Source organism: Tamandua tetradactyla, chromosome 17, assembly GCF_023851605.1.
Source record: "Tamandua tetradactyla isolate mTamTet1 chromosome 17, mTamTet1.pri, whole genome shotgun sequence".
NCBI lineage: Eukaryota > Metazoa > Chordata > Mammalia > Pilosa > Myrmecophagidae > Tamandua > Tamandua tetradactyla.
In genome coordinates, this window is record NC_135343.1 from 15,232,499 (window position 1) to 15,252,861 (window position 20,363).

The following is a 20,363-nucleotide window of genomic DNA, read 5'->3' on the forward strand; positions in this document are numbered from 1 at the left end:
GGGTAAAGGAGTTAGGGAAATGAAAAAACCCTTTCGAGTACACAAAGGGCAGATAAATGGGGTGGTAGCTCCTAGGAAAGCAGGAATGAGAAGGTTTTGATTTTAAAGATTGAAATAGTAACATGTTTACTGGTAAAGATAGCCTTTTTTTTTTGTTAGTCATCTAGCAACACTACCAACTTGAGACCAGTTTAATTTAACTTATCTTGAGTTTCTTTCAGAACACAGAAGCATGAATTTGGACCACATTAATTAGTTAATGTATTTGTAAAATTTTATTCCAAGGGAATTTTTTTTAAATACTTTTTGAGAAATATCCACACATGTACAGTCCAGCCATATTATTCAATCAGTGGTTAACACTATCATCATGTAGTTGTGTAGTCTTCACCATGATCATATTTAGAACATTTACATAACTCCAGAAAAAGAAATGAAAAGAAAAAAAGAACTCACACCTCTTACCTCTCATTGACCCAAATATTTTATTTTGATCTACCCTATTTTACCCTTTATCTCCCCTATTAATTTTTTTTTTTTTTTTTTTTTGCACAGGCAGGCACTGGGAATTGAAACCAGGTCTCTGCCATGGCAGGCGAGAACTCTGCCACTGAGCCACTGTGGCCTGCCCTCCCCTATTAATATTTAATATTTCCTCCTTTCTCCCCAGCTCCCCAAGGGGACTTTGCAAATACTTTTTGTGTTCTCTGCCCAGATTACTCTGGGATGTGTCAAGGAATCACTAACCTGTACAAACCAACAAGATCTCATGCCCTATTCAAGATTCCATGTAATTATGGTGTTCAAGTAAACTGACCATACAAGTTAAATTAGACAATATGCTGTCCAAAATATAAATTTTGCACCAAATAAACATCTCTCCCTTTGCTGTCGAACAGAGACTGAGGTTTGAAAATATGGGCCATATCCTTTACTCAGTATTCTAATTTACCTTAGTCCTATCCAAATCAGCTTTATTCATATATCTAGATGAACTATGATCACTTTTTCAGCTTAACGGCTGCTGAGTGGTGTAATGCTGACTTTCATAGCTCCAGTGCTCTGAGTCTCAGAGTTTCAGGGAATGACCGAAGTTTCAGGGAATGTCCAGGTATATACAAATACCTCAATATCTCAGAATTTAGAAATAACTGTCAGTTACAACTCCAAAATAGATGTGACTGCTGTAAGAGCTTACAATACAGGAACCTTTACAAGACGCCCCAATCTGATAACCCACGTTCTCAACTTCAGTTCTCTGAGTTTGTACATTATAGTTAATCCATATGAATAAAGAATGACAATATTTGCCTTTTTGTTTCTGACATTTTATTCAACATACTGTCCTTAAGATTCATGCATCTAGTTGCATGCCTCACGACCAAGGAAATTTTTAAAGGCTCTGCATTCCTCAGTGTAAAAAGTGTAAATGAAAACACACTTAAATTACATTTTATAGTAAAAGTATACTAAATAGATCATGAAAAGTAAGGTGGTTTTCGCTCTATATATCCATATATGTATGTTTCATTCAATATTATTCAGCTTTATAAATATGCATGTCTTAATAATTTTTTCCCAATTAGGGAAGGGAACACTTTTTTATAATTCACATTTTCATCATATATATTTTTTCATTTGAAAAGACATTTGAGTAAATAAAATTTGACCTTTAAAAGCCACAAAAAAGGCTTTAACTGCCTATACTCTGTTCATAAAGTTTTCATAGTAGCCAATACTTTAGAAGCAGTGCAACTGACCAATCCAAGATAAGTTATCCTGCAAATACTTTTTTATAACAAAAAAGCATATTAATATTTCTATTTTCAAAGTCACCATCCTGTCCTTAAAAAAAGAGGATATTATGGTAATCTGCCAGCAATGCATGATGATTTACAAAATTAACCCTCCCCCCATAAAAAGTCTTACTTAGGTTTCACTTCTAAAATGAAGTAAAAAAGCATGTCCTAGAGCTATGAATATGAATATTTTGTTATATATGTTAATGTAAGATGACATGCATCACTGTTTATCCCAAAGCCAGTGAAAGAAAGCAAAGTACATCTATTATTTATTTGTTATGCTGGTGCATAACAAAATACCCAATAACTTAATGGCATAAAACACTAATCATTATCTCAGTTTCTGTGGGTCAGAAATTCTGAAGCAAATTGGGTGGTTCCGGTTTGGGTTCTCTCATGAGGTTACAGTCCGGATGTCACTTGGGGTTACAGTTATCTGAAGAATTGGCTGTCCCTGGAAGATCCACTTCCAAGATGGCTTACACACTGGTGGTGGTTGTTGAAAGGAGACCTCAGTTTCTCCCCAAGAGGACCCCTCTCCAGGCTGCTTGAGCATCCTCACAACATGGTGGTTGACCTTCCCCAGAGGGAGTGAGAGAGAGCAAGGTGGAAGCTACAGTGAGTTTTATGGCCTAGCCCCAGAAGTCACACACCCTCTATACCCTATTAATTGTGGAGGTCAGTCCTATTCAGTGTGAAAGGATGCCACTCAAAGGTGTGAATACCAGAGGGAAGGATTCTCAGGGTGCCATCTGGGAGCTGCTACCACAAAACTGCAACACATCTGCAGATTTCCCTTGATGCTTACAAGGTACTTACTAAGGAACCATGACTAAGGAATGATGCATTTGAGTTGTCTGCATATAATTTCCATAGTGCATCTTAAGGAAACATTCATGCTCCTATTTTCTTACAAAAGTTATTTTCCTTTAATGACACACATTCTCATAGAAAGCCACAGAATTTAAACATAAAACTAGATTTATTATGAGTAAGGCACAGTGTAGAAGTTCTTTAAATTTTCTGTTTCTAAACAGTTCTAATCTTATCCCTTCCCTGTTTAAAAACACACAGTGGCTGTCCTCTATAGCGCGTTCCTCTTTCCCTTCCCTATATACCAGACTCCTATTAGAGGGAGTTTCCCAGTATTCCCTGAAGGCACAGTTCTTTCACATACTGTGCTATGCTGTCTAAGACAGTCTTTCCTATTTCCACCTGGAAAACTTCCTCACACTTGAAGATCCATTTCAAATATCACTCCTTAGTGAAACCTGACAAGGAATCTCTATTCTTCTACTGTACTTGGATATTTGTTTCTGTTATGTGTCATCACTTTGCTAGTGCATGGGAGTTATATGTGTGCTTGTCTGTCTTCTTGCTAATCTGTGAACACTCCCCAGGTAGGAAGCACCTTTCAGTACCTAGCAGAGGAGCCAGTGTGAGCAGCTCAGCTAACGTTTCTTGGGTTAGAATGAGAGGGCTACCAAGTTCATGTGCAGTGGTGCTGACATCACTATGTGACACCAAACTACAAAATTATTTCCACTTTTTTTTTTTAATTTTTTTTTATTAATTAAAAAAAGAATTAACAAAACAATTAGAAATCATTCCAATCTACATGTACAATCAGTAATTCTTAATAACATCACATAGTTGCATATTCATCATTTCTTAGTACATTTGCATCGATTTAGAAAAAGAAATAAAAAGACAACAGAATAAGAATTAAAACAATAATAGAAAGAAAAAAAAACAAAAAAAACAAAAACAAAAAACCTATACCTCACATGCAGCTTCATTCAGTGTTTTAACATAATTGCATTACAATTGGGTAGTATTGTGCTGTCCATTTCTGAGTTTTTATATCCAGTCCCGTTGTACAGTCTGTATCCCTTCAGCTCCAATTATCCCTTCTCTTTTGTTTTTTTTTTTTAATTAACGGAAAAAAAGAAATTAACCCAACATTTAGAGATCATACCATTCTACATATGCAATCATTAATTCTTAACATCATCACATAGATGCATGATCATCATTTCTTAGTACATTTGCATTGGTTTAGAAGAACTAGCAACATAACCGAAAAAGATATAGAATGTTATTATAGAGAAAAAAATAAAAGTAATAATAGTAAAATCAAAACAAAACAAAACAAAACAAAAACCTATAGCTCAGATGCAGCTTCATTCAGTGTTTTAACATGATTACTTTACAATTAGGTATTATTGTGTTGTCCATTTTTGAGTTTTTGTATCTAGTCCTGTTGCACAGTCTGTATCCCTTCAGCTTCAATTACCCATTGTCTTACCCTGTTTCTAACTCCTGCTGAACTCTGTTACCAATGACATATTTCAAGTTTATTCTCGAATGTCCGTTCACATCAGTGGGACCATACAGTATTTGTCCTTTAGTTTTTGGCTGGATTCACTCAGCATAATATTCTCTAGGTCCATCCATGTTATTACATGCTTCATAAGTTTATCTTGTCTTAAAGCTGCATAATCCATCGTATGTATATACCACAGTTTGTTTAGCCACTCTTCTGTTGATGGAGATTTTGGCTGTTTCCATCTCTTTGCAATTGTAAATAACGCTGCTATAAACATTGGTGTGCAAATGTCCGTTTGTGTCTTTGCTCTTAAGTCCTTTGAGTAGATACCTAGCAATGGTATTGCTGGGTCGTATGGCAATTCTATATTCAGCTTTTTGAGGAACCGCCAAACGGCCTTCCACAGTGGTTGCACCCTTTGACATTCCCACCAACAGTGGATAAGTGTGCCTCTTTCTCCGCATCCTCTCCAGCACTTGTCATTTTCTGTTTTGTTGATAATGGCCATTCTGGTGGGTGTGAGATGATATCTCATTGTGGTTTTGATTTGCATTTCTCTAATGGCCAGGGACATTGAGCATCTCTTCATGTGCCTCTTGGCCATCCGTATTTCCTCTTCTGAGAGGTGTCTGTTCAAGTCTTTTTCCCATTTTGTAATTGGGTTGGCTGTCTTTTTGTTGTTGAGATGAACAATCTATAAATTCTGGATACTAGACCTTTATCTGATATATCATTTCCAAATATTGTCTCCCATTGTGAAGGCTGTCTTTCTACTTTCTTGATGAAGTTCTTTGATGCACAAAAGTGTTTAATTTTGAGGAGTTCCCATTTATTTATTTCCTTCTTCAGTGCTCTTGCTTTAGGTTTAAGGTCCATAAAACCGCCTCCAGTTGTAAGATCCATAAGATATCTCCCAACATTTTCCTCTAACTGTTTTATGGTCTTAGACCTAATGTTTAGATCTTTGATCCATTTTGAGTTAACTTTTGTATAGGGTGTGAGAGATGGGTCTTCTTTCATTCTTTTGCATATGGATATCCAGTTCTCTAGGCACCATTTATTGAAGAGACTGCTCTGTCCCAGGTGAGTTGGCTTGACTGCCTTATCAAAGATCAAATGTCCATAGATGAGAGGGTCTATATCTGAGCACTCTATTCGATTCCATTGGTCGATATATCTATCTTTATGCCAATACCATGCTGTTTTGACCACTGTGGCTTCATAATATGCCTTAAAGTCAGGCAGCGCGAGACCTCCAGCTTCGTTTTTTTTCCTCAAGATGTTTTTAGCAATTCGGGGCACCCTGCCCTTCCAGATAAATTTGCTTATTGGTTTTTCTATTTCTGAAAAATAAGTTGTTGGGATTTTGATTGGTATTGCATTGAATCTGTAAATCAATTTAGGTAGGATTGACATCTTAACTATATTTAGTCTTCCAATCCATGAACACGGTATGCCCTTCCATCTATTTAGGTCTTCTGTGATTTCTTTTAGCAGTTTTTTGTAGTTTTCTTTATATAGGTTTTTTGTCTCTTTAGTTAAATTTATTCCTAGGTATTTTATTCTTTTAGTTGCAACTGTAAATGGGATTCGTTTCTTGATTTCCCCCTCAGCTTGTTCATTACTAGTGTATAGAAATGCTACAGATTTTTGAATGTTGATCTTGTAACCTGCTACTTTGCTGTACTCATTTATTAGCTCTAGTAGTTTTGTTGTGGATTTTTCCGGGTTTTCGATGTATAGTATCATATCGTCTGCAAACAGTGATAGTTTTACTTCTTCCTTTCCAATTTTGATGCCTTGTATTTCTTTTTCTTGTCTAATTGCTCTGGCTAGAACCTCCAACACAATGTTGAATAATAGTGGTGATAGTGGACATCCTTGTCTTGTTCCTGATCTTAGGGGGAACGTTTTCAATTTTTCCCCATTGAGGATGATATTAGCTGTGGGTTTTTCATATATTCCCTCTATCATTTTAAGGAAGTTCCCTTGTATTCCTATCTTTTGAAGTGTTTTCAACAGGAAAGGATGTTGAATCTTGTCGAATGCCTTCTCTGCATCAATTGAGATGATCATGTGATTCTTCTGCTTTGATTTGTTGATATGGTGTATTACATTAATTGATTTTCTTATGTTGAACCATCCTTGCATACCTGGGATGAATCCTACTTGGTCATGATGTATAATTCTTTTAATGTGTTGTTGGATACGATTTGCTAGAATTTTATTTAGGATTTTTGCATCTGTATTCATTAGAGAGATTGGTCTGTAGTTTTCTTTTTTTGTAATATCTTTGCCTGGTTTTGGTATGAGGGTGATGTTGGCTTCATAGAATGAATTAGGTAGTTTTCCCTCCACTTCGATTTTTTTGAAGAGTTTGAAGAGAATTGGTACTAATTCTTTCTGGAACGTTTGGTAGAATTCACATGTGAAGCCATCTGGTCCTGGACTTTTCTTTTTAGGAAGCTTTTGAATGACTAATTCAATTTCTTTACTTGTGATTGGTTTGTTGAGGTCATCTATGTCTTCTTGAGTCAAAGTTGGTTGTTCATGTCTTTCCAGGAACCCGTCCATTTCCTCTAAATTGTTGTATTTCTTAGCGTAAAGTTGTTCATAGTATCCTGTTATTACCTCCTTTATTTCTGTGAGGTCAGTAGTTATGTCTCCTCTTCCATTTATGATCTTATTTATTTGCATCCTCTCTCTTCTTCTTTTTGTCAATCTTGCTAAGGGCCCATCAATCTTATTGATTTTCTCATAGAACCAACTTCTGGTCTTATTGATTTTCTCTACTGTTTTCATATTTTCAATTTCATTTATTTCTGCTCTGATCTTTGTTATTTCTTTCCTTTTGCTTGCTTTGGGATTAGTTTGCTGTTCTTTCTCCAGTTCTTCCAATTGAACAGTTAATTCCTGCATTTTTGCCTTTTCTTCTTTTCTGATATAGGCATTTAGGGCAATAAATTTCCCTCTTAGCACTGCCTTTGCTGCATCCCATAAGTTTTGATATGTTGTGTTTTCATTTTCATTTGCCTCGAGGTATTTACTAATTTCTCTTGCAATTTCTTCTTTGACCCACTGGTTGTTTAAGAGTGTGTTGTTGAGCCTCCAGGTATTTGTGAATTTTCTGGCATTCTGCCTATTATTGTTTTCCAACTTCATTCCTTTATGATCTGAGAAAGTGTTGTGTATGATTTCAATCTTTTTAAGTTTGTTAAGACTTGCTTTGTGACCCAGCATATGGTCTATCTTTGAGAATGATCCATGAGCACTTGAGAAAAAGGTGTATCCTGCTGTTGTGGGATGTAATGTCCTATAAATGTCTGTTAAGTCTAGCTCATTTATAGTAATATTCAGATTCTCTATTTCTTTATTGATCCTCTGTCTAGATGTTCTGTCCATTGATGAGAGTGGGGAATTGAAGTCTCCAACTATTATGGTATTTGTGTCTATTTCCCTTTTCAGTGTTTGCAGTGTATTCCTCACGTATTTTGGGGAATTCTGGTTCGGTGCATAAATATTTATGATTGTTATGTCTTCTTGTTTAATTGTTCCTTTTATTAGTATATAGTGTCCTTCTTTGTCTCTTTTAACTGTTTTACATTTGAAGTCTAACTTGTTGGATATTAGTATAGCCACTCCTGCTATTTTCTGGTTGTTATTTGCATGAAATATCTTTTCCCAACCTTTCACTTTCAACCTATGTTTATCTTTGGGTCTAAGATGTGTTTCCTGTAGACAGCATATAGAAGGATCCTGTTTTTTAATCCATTCTGCTAATCTATGTCTTTTGATTGGGGAATTCAGTCCATTAACATTTAGTGTTATTACTGTTTGGATAATATTTTCCTCTGCCATTTTGCCTTTTGTATTATATATATATCATATCTGACTTTCCTTCTTTCTACACTCTTCTCCATACCTCTCTCTTCTGTCTTTTTGGTTCTGACTCTAGTGCTCCCTTTAGTATTTCTTGCAGAGCTGGTCTCTTGGTCACAAATTCTCTCAGTGACTTTTTGTCCGAGAATGTTTTAATTTCTCCCTCATTTTTGAAGGACAATTTTGCTGGATATAGGAGTCTTGGTTGGCAGTTTTTCTCTTTTAGTAATTTAAATATATCATCCCACTGTCTTCTAGCCTCCATGGTTTCTGCTGAGAAATCTACACATAGTCTTATTGGGTTTCCCTTGTATGTGATGGATTGTTTTTCTCTTGCTGCTTTCAAGATCCTCTCTTTCTCTTTGACCTCTGACATTCTAACTAGTAAGTGTCTTGGAGAACGCCTATTTGGGTCTAATCTCTTTGGGGTGCGCTGCACTTCTTGGATCTGTAATTTTAGGTCTTTCATAAGAGTTGGGAAATTTTCAGTGAAAATTTCTTCCATTAGTTTTTCTCCTCCTTTTCCCTTCTCTTCTCCTTCTGGGACACCCACAACACGTATATTTGTGCGGTTCATATTGTCCTTGAGTTCCCTGATACCCTGTTCAAATTTTTCCATTCTCTTCCCTATAGTTTCTGTTTCTTTTTGGAATTCAGATGTTCCATCCTCCAAATCACTAATTCTATCTTCTGTCTCTTTGAATCTATCATTGTAGGTATCCATTGTTTTTTCTATCTTTTCTACTTTGTCCTTCACTTCCATAAGTTCTGTGATTTGCTTTTTCAGTTTTTCTATTTCTTCTTTATGTTCAGCCCATGTCTTCTTCATGTCCTCCCTCAATTTATCGATTTCGTTTTTGAAGAGGTTTTCCATTTCTGTTCGTATATTTAGCATTAGTTGTCTCAGCTCCTGTATCTCATTTGAACTATTGGTTTGTTCCTTTGACTGGGCCATATTTTCAATTATTTGAGCGTGATCCGTTATCTTCTTTTGGCGTCTGCGCATTTAGACAGATTTCCCTGGGTATTGGATCCAAAAGTTTGGAAGATTTTTCTGTGAAATCTCTGGGTTCTGTTTTTTCTTATCCTGCCCAGTAGGTGGCGCTCGTGGCACACGTTTGTCTGCGGGTCCCACCAGTAAAAGGTGCTGTGGGACCTTAAACTTTGGAAAACTCTCGCCGTCCTGGGGGTTCGCTAGCCGAAGCGGCTTGAGCCGGCCCGCGGTCCAAACGCAGGGAGGGTTGCTGGTCACCGCAGCCAGGGAAAGAGCCCGTCCGAATTTCCTAGTCGGCCCTGGGCAACAAGCGTGGTGGGAGGGCGCCAGCGGCAGCGGCCCGCCCGAGAGAGTGCACGTTCCCCGGGAGTCACGGGTTTGGAAGGGGCCTCCCCCACCCGTCACCGTTCTCCGCGGCCTGGGGGTTTCCGATCCAATTCTCTCAGTTGGTCCGGGGGCTGCGCGTGGTGTGGGCACCAGCCGCCTTGGTTTCAGGGGACCGCCTCTCCAATTCTCCCAGCTGGCCCGGAAAGGGGGAAGGGAGTAACTCCGGCCGCTTGCCACCCCGCCTGGTGAGGCCCGCGCGCCTCGGTGATCTCACCCGAGCTGCTTCTCTCAGCCAGCCAGCCGTTCCAGGATGGGGTACGCTGTCTTTTTTATCTCTGTTGTGGCTTTGGGCGCTTTCTGTATCGTTTCTACTCCCCTAGTAGGTGTCCTGGAGAAGAAACTAAGATCCGCACGTCTTACTAAGCCGCCATCTTCCAGGAAGTCCCTATTTCCACTTTTTAATAAGCAGTTCAGCCAGGATGAATATGCACCACATTATAGGCAGTAGTTTTGCTGGAGGTGGAATTACAGGGGGAGCCCTCTTTCCATGGTATGCATTTCAGCATTGTTTGAATAATGTTATATATACAGAAAAGCACATAAAACAAATATTGATAGAGAGATTTTAGCTTTCTAACTTCCTACTAGGAAGTTGCTTTGTTCATGAAAATGGCTTAATGTTTTTTTTTAAATTCATCCATGTTGCTTACACTTTTAAATCTAAAAAGCACATATTTAAACATTGAAAGGAAGTTACCGTGGTAGAGGATAGTTCTAGCACAGCCTGCCACATCTCTCTGGGACCTACAAATACATCTTGTGCTCAGGGCTAGATGTGTTGGTCTGGCCCCAGTGGGATAAAACACAATCCCCTAGTAGATAAGAGCGCTGCCGAAACATAAATAAGTATTGTCCCAAACATAAAAAAATTCAATGGAGACAGCTTCTGGTAGGCATGTTTTATGACATTCAGCTCACACACCAGTCATATATCTTTCCCTGGTGGGGGGGGGTGGGGGGTGGGAATGGGATTCCTCCACTACAGCACCCAAATACGAGATATGGGTGCTTCACGTAGAACATCTCCCTGCCACGGAGTGAGACCCACTGGCTATGGAGAACCAACACCCACTGATGAAGCTGACCTTGCCCTATCTCTTCTTTATATAATTAAGCATTATTCCATCTCGCTGTGTGGGCCGCACATCTGTTAGCAACCCCAACACTTCTATTGGAATAGATTGACATCTCCTTAGGTGTCTCTCCTTTTTGACTAAGACTTATAATATCACCTGAAAATACTAGAACAGAAAATTATATATACGCATTATGCTTTCAACTTCATAAAACTATGGATTTTATAAATAAGATTTATTAAACAACATGTTTGGAAAACCAGTTTGTCAGGCTGGTAAAATTGCATACTTTTTTCCCCCCTTAAACTTTAAAAGTAAAAAACCTAAAGTTGTGGAAGTGTAACCCATGCCAAACTCTGAAATTTGTTCTACTACTAATTATTGTGGTGTACTTTGAAATGTATTCCTTTTTTGTATATATGTTATTTTTCACCAAAAAAAAGGTCTTGTGCATTTGTGATGAATGCACACCTATATGATGATATTGTGCATCACTGATTGTACACTTTGGATGATTATATGGTATGTGAATATATAATATTAAAAAATGCATATGGAAAGAAAATTTGTGTCTCTGTTTCCTGTTGCAAAAAAGCAACCTCATTGTTTCCTGCATTATTTTGCCATCCAAAATTCCATCATTCTGAAGCACACGTATGAATTTTATCTGAGAATGACAAATGAGGAAGATTTGCATTGTCCTGACCAAAGGGCAGTTCAATTCTCAGCCCACCCATAGAAGGGACCAGAAAATACCTACCATGGTTTCTGTGGGACATCTGAAGAAGGAATCCCCAGGATGGGATGAGATGGAAAAGATTGAGATAAATTTTAGAGAGGACTTGACTCTACGGGTCCTGTAAGAAGAGAAAACAAGGTTTGTAAACCATAGCGCCGATCTTTTGGAAAAGGTCAAGATTGTTGTTAGGTTTTTAATATCCATATATATTAATATTATCCACATGAGGTTTCTGGAACAGTACAGATTATTATTTCCATATAGCAAACAACTACATGTTCTCCAGTGCCCCAATTCTTACTACTGGATGAATAAAACCCTACACATATGGAGTTCATATTATAGGCAAGGAATTCTGAAAAATGAATCTGGACATTTATACAAAAGGAGAGGCAGCTGTACCTCTCCCAGCTACCCCCAACCCCAATTCTTCTGAGAGAGTTTCCTTGGAAAGCAATGGAAATATTCTGGGTTCTTACTCTAACTCTGAAATATAGCATGTTCCTCCAAGGGAAAGAGAAGCCCAGCACTCCAGCTTTACAACCCAGGATGTCTCCACGACCCCAGGTCCCATCCCCTTTAAAATATAAATATATACCTCCAAGAGGTAAATCTCTATCAAGTCCTCTCACTATTCAGTTATAAATTACCTTCCAAAGTTTGCCTAATTTAGTCCAGGTCCCAAGTTTCAGTATACTACTCAGAAAGCCCTAACTGTGCAGAAACATAAAAAATATTCCCTCTACAACCCCACAGATTGGTTAAAACATTTCAAATCCTCTCTGTCCAAATTAGTGTGCTTCTTAAAAGCATTATTTCAATCTTGTTGCAACTACTTAAAATTTACAAAACTGTCCTTTTGCTATTATTTTGTGTTATTTTGAATATATAAGTAAAACAGCCTTGTTACTTTATCATCTACCCTTGCTTTTGGTCATTTGATCAACCTATCACTCCCCTTGATCGTACCTTCCATGTCCTAAAATTACTCTTGGTTTCCAAAAATCAAATCTAATTCCAAAGAATAAATATTTCTATACCATCGAGAATGCCGAAGAAAACATTTTAAAACACATCCAACAACATTTCCAAAAATATTATGAGCTATGCTAATGTTGGAAGAAACAAGTATATGGGCTCCAATGGTAATTTCTTTGAAGGGGACTATTCCCATTTGGCTATGCAAGTTCTGAAGTGTTTTGGTTAAATATATATATAACATACATATACATGAATGTATGTGAATTTGTACATGTATGCCTATATGCGTATATGTTCACATTGCTTTATATAATAAGCAAGTAGGTAAAAGTCTGTGCTAGTCCTGACTTGATCTACTAGCATTAATCCTCAACTTACGGTGACCCATAAAGTTAACTTTCAATCCTGCTTTTTTTCCAACCTTACTTAAAGGAGAATGGAGTATTCTTTTTCCAAATTCACAATGTATCATTCCAGGAGCTGCTATACTACCCTGAGGTGTAAGTAAGACACCCATAAAGATAGCTACTCAATCTGATGTTGGTGAACTTGGGTTTGATACATATAGATGATGATATCATGGAGGCAAGAATCCCAGAGGCAGACAATACCAAATGGACATGAGCAACTCTCCATTCACAGCAGGCTCCCAACTAGTACCGGGGTATATGGAGACTAGGGCCTGGCCTCTGGAGTGAGGGGGATGCCAAGTGAATGACAGATTGGACTTCAGGGCATGAATGCAGCTATAAAGTAGTGGACAACAGAGAGGTAGAGGCTGTATGTCCTTAGTAGACTGGCAAAGGAACCCAGGGCTCATGCCCATTGGCTATATATCATTCCTTTTGAAGATCCAAGTGTGGTCCAACCATCAAAGGAATGGATTAGCTCTGAGCTTCCCAAAACTGTGCCTAGCAGACTGGTGTTGCAAATGGGCAATGATGTACCATGTTAATGCGCCCTCAGCCTTCAGAACAACCAGGCCAGGGCTGGACACCCCACACATACTACTTTATCTATTTATCTGTGTGCTATGCCATTTGAGAAGCCCCAAACAAGTTCTTTCAACCTTGAAGACAGGAGCTAGGCAGCTCTGGATAATTCTTTGGAGATAAAAAAGTTCAATACCACAATTATCCTCCAATTGCCTTATTTATGAGACACAGTCACAAAAGGTACATAAATGTTTTAAAGATGACTAGGAGGCCGGATTGACAGAACTTGTTGACTAGTTGTGTAAAGGCAAAAAGTGAAAGGCAAGAATTGAAGATGATTTCTATGATTCTGTTTGAGTGAGGTGTGTGTGGTGATGCTGGGTCCCTGGTGGGACTGCATAAGGGCCTGCAGAATAGCTGCTTGGAACCCCACTGGGTGTGAACTAAACATAATTAACCCCTTGAATCTTCCAGGCAAAACCCAATTCACCTCTGGGGACACTTCCAGAAGAAAGTCTATAAAACAGCGCCATTCAACTTTATTTAAGAATATCACACAAAATATAATGCAAATAATAGTTTCTTCTTTCTTCATTTGAATGCGCTGATCTAGAATGTCATGGTACATTCTGTACCTGCACAACTAATTTCAGACACCACCACGTAAGATCAGCCTACTTTGGTCAGAATTGGCTTAGTCCTGGGCCCTTCCTGGGCTCACTCCCCGCCCTTAGTTTTCAGAACTCCCTGTGGTAGGCGAAATAAAGGGTCCCCACAGATGTCTATGTGGTAATCCCTGAACTTTATGTTATCTTATGTGGTGAAGGGATTTTGCAGATACGATTAAGTGACTGATTTTAAAATGGGGAAATTATCCTGGATTATCTGGGTAGGCCCATCGTATTTCCAAGGGTCTTTATAAAAGGGAACACAAGGGTCAGAGTCAGATAAAGGAGCTGCGACAATGGGAACAGAGATCACAGTAATGCACTTTGAAGATGGACAAAGGGACTACAAGCCAAGGAACGCAGATGGTCTCTCGAAACTGGAAAAGGTGAGGAAGCTGATTCTCCCCTGCATCCTCAAGAAAAAGCACCTTGATTTTAGGCCCCATAAAGCATATTTCAGACTTCTGATGTTGGAACTGATGTAAGATAATAAAGTTGTGCTGTTGTAAACCATTAAGTTCATGGTATTTTGTTAACAGGAACAATAGATAACTATGACATTCCTTTGTTCTTCCTCATGCACAAACATTTTTAAAATTTGTACATTTAGTCACTATTATTATACACTCTAGGCATTCATAGCTTATACCATCTAAATCTTTAACCTCTATCTTTCTTTCTGATTTCATTTATGCCCCCAGCCCTCCTTCCTCTATCATTCTCACGTTCAGCTTCACCATTCAGTGTTTTAACATAATTGTATTACAGTTAGGTAGTATTGTGCTGTCCATTTCTGAGTTTTTATATTCAGTCCTGTTGCACAATCTGTATCCCTTCAGCTCCAATTACCCAGTATCTTACCCTATTTCTATCTCCTGATGGTCTCTGTTACCAACGAAATATTCCAAGTTTATTAACTAATGTCAGTTCATATCAGTGAGGCCATACAGTATTTGTCCTTTTGTTTTTGGCTAATCTCACTCAGCATAATGTTCTCAAGGTCCATCCATGTTGTTACATACGTCATAACTTTATTCTGTCTTAAAGCTGCATAATATTCCATCGTATGTATATACCACAGTTTGTTTAGCCACTCGTCTGTTGATGGACATTTTGGCTGTTTCCATCTCCTTGCAATTGTAAATAATGCTGCTATAAACATTGGTGTGCAAATGTCCGTTTGTGTTGTCTTTGCCCTTATGTCTTTTGAGTAGATACCTAGCAATGGTATTGCTAGGTCATATGGCAATTCTATATTCAGTTTTTGAGGAACCGCCAAACTGCTTTCCACAGCGGTTGCACCATTTGACATTCCCACCAACAGTGAATAAGTGTGCCTCTTTCTCCACATCCTCTCCAGCATTTGTCATTTTCTGTTTTGTTGATAATGGCCATTCTGGTGAGTGTGAGGTGATATCTCATTGTGGTTTTGACTTGCATTTCTCTAATGGCCAGGGACATTGAGCATCTCTTCATGTGCCTTTTGGCCATTTGTATTTCCTCTTCTGATAGGTGTCTGTTCAAGTCTTTTTCCCATTTTGTAATTGGGTTGGCTGTCTTTTTGTTGTTGACTTGAACAACCTCTGTATAAATTCTGGATACTAGACCTTTATCTGATATGTCATTTCCAAATATTGTCTCCCATTGTGTAGGCTGTCTTTTTACTTTCTTGATGAAGTTCTTTGATGTGCAAAAGTGTTTAATTTTGAGGATTCCCATTTCTTTCTTTCTTTCTTCAGTGCTCTTGCTTTGGGTGTAAGGTCTATAAAACTGCCTCCAAATATAAGATTTATAAGATATTTCCCTACATTTTTCTCTGTTTTATGGTCTTAGACCTAATGTTTAGATCTTTGATCCATTTTGAGTTAACTTTTGTATAGGGTGTGAGATATGGGTCCTCTTTCATTCTTTTGCATATGGCTATCCAGTTCTCTAGGCACCATTTATTGAAGAGACTGTTCTGTCCCAGGTGAATTGGCTTGACTGCCTTATCAAAGATCAAATGTCCATAGATGAGAGGGTCTATATCTGAGCACTCTATTCGATTCCATTGGTCGATATATCTATCTTTATGCCAGTACCATGCTGTTTTGACCACTATAGCTTCATACTATGCCTTAAAATCAGGCAGTGTGTGATCTCCAGCTTCATTTTTTTTCCTCAGGATACTTTTAGCAATTCGAGGCACACTGCCCTTTCAGATAAATTTGCTTATTGGTTTCTCTATTTCCAAAAAGTAAGTTGTTGGGATTTTGATTGGTATTGCATTGAATCTGTAAATCAATTTATGTAGAATTAACATCTGTGGTAGTTAGATTCAGTTGTCAACTTGGCCAGGTGAAGGCACCTAGTTCAGTTGCTGTGACCATGAGCCAATGGTAGGTGAAACTCATCTGTTGCTAATTACATCTGCAGTTGGATAGGAGGCGTGTCTGCTGTAATGAGTGATGTTTGATTTAATTGGCTGGTGCTTAAATGAGAGAGCGCAATGTAGCACAGCCTAAGCAGCTTGGCTTTCCTCATCTCAGCACTCACAGTTCAGCCCAGGCCTTTGGAGATGCAGAAAGAAGTCACTGCGGGAAAAGTTGTTGGAACCCAGGGGCCTGGAGAGCAGACTAGCAGAGACCATCCTGTGGCTTCCACGTAAGAAAGAACCTCAGTGGAAAGTTAGCTGCCTTTCCTCTGAAGAACTGACAAAATAAATCCCCTTTTACTAAAAGCCAATCCGTTTCTGGTGTGATGCATTCTGGCAGCTAGCAAACTAGAACAACATCTTAACTATATTTAGTCTTCCGATCCATGAACATGGTATGCCCTTCCATCTATTTAGGTCTTCTGTGATTTCTTTTAACAATTTCTTGTAGTTTTCTTTTGTCTCTTTAGTTAAATTTATTCCTAAATATTTTATTCTTTTGGTTGCAATTGTAAATGGAATTCATTTCTTGATTTCCCCCTCAGATTGTTCATTACTAGTGTATAGAAACACTACAGATTTTTTATTGTTGACCTTGTAACCTGCCACTTTGCTGTACTTGTTTATTAGCTCTGGTAGTTTTGCAGTGGATTTTTCAGGGTTTTCAACATGCAGTATCATATCATCTGCAAACAGTGAGAGTTTTACTTTTTCCTTCCCAATTTTGATGCCTTGTGTTCTAGTTTGCTAGCTGCTGGAATGCAATATACCAGAAACGGAATGGCTTTTAACAAGGGGAATTTAATGAGTTGCTAGTTTACAGTTCTAAGGCCGAGAATTAAAACAAGTCTATAGAAAAGTCCAATCAAAGGCATCCAGGGAAAGATACCTTGGTTCAAGAAGGCCGATGAAGTTCAGGGTTTCTCTCTCATCTGGAAAGGCACATGGCGAATGCAGTCAGGGCTTCTCTCTCGGCTGGAAGGGCACATGGCAGACACGGCGTCATCTGCTAGCTTACTCTCCTGGCTTCTGGTTTCATAAAGCTCCCCGGGAGGCATTTCCCTTCTTCATCTCCAAAGGTCGCTGGCTGGTGGACTCTCTGCTTCGTGGTGCTGCAGCATTCTCTGCTCTCTCCAAGTCCCTCTGAGTCTCCAAAATATTTCCTCTTTTATAGGACTCCAGTAAACCAATCAAAATCAAGACCCACTCAAATGGGTGGAGACATGTCATCCCCTAATCCAGTTTAACAACCGTTCTTAACTAAATCACATCAACTAGGGAGATGATCTCATTACAGTTTCAAATATACAGTACTGAGTAGGGATTATTCTACCTTTAAGTAATGAGATTTATATTAAAATATGGCTTTCTTAGGGGGCATATATCCTTTCAAACCAGCACACCTTGTATTTCTTTTTCTTACTAATTGTTCTGGCTAGAACTTGCAACACAATGTTGAATAACAGTGGTGATAGTAAACATTCTTGTCTTGTTCCTGATCTTAGGGGGAAAGTTTTCAGTTTTTCCCCATTGAGGATGATATTAGCTGTGGGTTATTCATATATTCCCTTTATCATTTTAAGGAAGTTCCCTTCTAGTCCAATCCTTTGAAGTGTTTTCAACAGGAAAGGATGTTGAATTTTGTCAAATGCCTTCTCTGCATCAATTGAGATGATCATGTGGTTTTTCTGATTTGATTTGTTGATAGGGTGTATTACATTAATTGATTTTCTTATGTTGAACCATCCTTGCATACCTGGGATGATCCTACTTGGTCATGATGTATAATTCTTTTAATGTGTTGCTGGATTCGATTTGCTAGAATTTTGTTGAGAATTTTTGTATCTATATTCATTAGAGAGATTGGTCTGTAGTTTTCTTTTTTTGTAATATCTTTGTCTGGTTTTGGTATGAGAGTGATGTTGGCTTCATAGAATGAATTAGGTAGCTTTCCCTCCTCTTCAATTTTTTTGAAGAGTTTGAGCAGGATTGGTACTAATTCTTCCTGCAAAGTTTGTAGAGTTCACATGTGAAGCCATCTGGTCCTGGACTTTTCTTTTTGGGCAGCTTCTTAATGACTGATTCAATTTATTTACTTGTGATTGGTTTGTTGAGGTCGTCTATTTCTTCTCAAGTCAGGGTTGGTTGTTCATGCCTTTCTAGGAAGCTGTCCATTTCATCTACATTGTTGTATTTATTAGCCTAAAGTTGTTCATAGTATCCTGTCATAACTTCCTTTATTTCTGTGGGGTCAGTGGTTATGTCTCCTCTTCCATTTCTGATCTTATTTATTTGCATCCTCTCTCCTTCTTTGTGTCAATCTTGCTAAGGGTCCATCAATCTTATTGATTTTCTCATAGAACCAGTTTCTGGTTTTGTTGATTTTCTCAATTGTTTTCATATTCTCAATTTCATTTATTTCTGCTCTAATCTTTGTTATTTCTTTCCTTTTGCTTGCTTTGGGGTTAGTTTGCTGTTCTTTCTCTAGTTCTTCCAAGTGGACAGTTAATACCTCAATTTTTGCCCTTCCTTCTTTTTTGATATAGGCATTTAGGGCAATAAATTTCCCTCTTAGCACTGCCTTTGCTGCATCTCATAAGTTTTGATATGTTGTGCTTCATTTTCATTTGCCTTGAGATATTTACTGATTTCTCTTGTAATTTCTTCCTTGACCCACTGGTTGTTTAAGAGTGTGTTGTTGAGCCTCCACGTATTTGTGAATTTTCTGGTGCTCTGCCTATTATTGATTTCCAACTTCATTCCTTTATGATCTGAGAAAGTGTTTTGTATGATTTCAATCTTTTTAAATTTATTGAGACTTGCTTTGTGACCCAGCATATGGTCTATCTTTGAGAATGATCCATGAGCACTTGAGAAAAAGGTGTATCCTGCTGTTGTGGGGTGTAATGTCCTATAAATGTCTGTTAAGTCTAGTTCATTTATTGTAATATTCAAATTCTCTGTTTCTTTATTGATCCTCTGTCTAGATGTTCTGTCCATTGATGAGAGTGGGGAATTGAAGTCTCCAACTATTATGGTAGATGTGTCTATTTCTCCTTTCAGTGTTTTCAGTGTTTGCCACATGTATTTTGGAGCATTCTGGTTTGGTGCATGAATATTTATGATTGTTATGTCTTCATGCTGAATTGTTCCTTTTATTAGTACATGGTATCCTTCTTTATCTCTTTTAACTGTTTTACATTTGAAGTCTAATTTGTTGGATATTAGTATAGCTACTCCTGCTCTTTTCTGGTTGTTATTTGCATGAAATATCTTATCCCAAACTTTCACTTTCAACCTATGTTTATCTTTGGGTTTAAGATGTGTTTCCTGTAGACAGCATATAGATGGGTCCTGTTTTTAATCCATTCTGTCAGTCTATGTCTTTTGATTGGGGAGTTCAATACATTAACATTTAGTGTCATTACTGTACAGGTAGGACATTCTTCTACCATTTTGCCTTTTGGATTTTATACATCATATCTAATTTTCCTTCTTTTTACCTTTACTCTTAGTCTTCCTTTCTACACTCTTCTCAACACCTCTCTTTTTTGTCTTTTCACATCTGTCTCTAGTTCTCCCTTTAGTATTTCTTGCAGAGCTGGTCTCTTGGTCACAAATTCTCTCAGTGATTTTTTGTCTGAAAGTGTTTTAATTTCTCTCTCGTTTTTGAAGGATGATTTTGCTGGGTATAGAATTCTTGGTTGCAGTTTTTCTCTTTTAGTAATTTAAATATTTCATCCCAATGTATATTCTCGCCTCTGGTTTCTGCTGAGAAATCTACACACAGTCTTATTGGGCTTCCTTTGTATGTGATGGATTGCTTTTCTCTTGCTGCTTTCAAGATCCTCTCTTTCTCTTTGACCTCTGACATTCAGATTAGTAAGCGTCTTGGAGTACGTCTATTTGGATCTATTCTCTTTGGGGTATGCTGCACTTCTTGTATCTGTAATTTTAAGTCTTTCATAAGAGTTGAGAAATTTTCAGTGATCATTTCCTCCATTAGTTTTTCTCCTCCTTTTCCCTTCTCTTCTCCTTCTGGGACACTCACAACACATATATTCATGTGCTTCATTTTGTCATTCAGTTCCCTGAGTCCCTGCTCATATTTTTCCATTTTTTCCCCTATAGTTTCTTTTTCTTGTCAGATTTCAGATGTT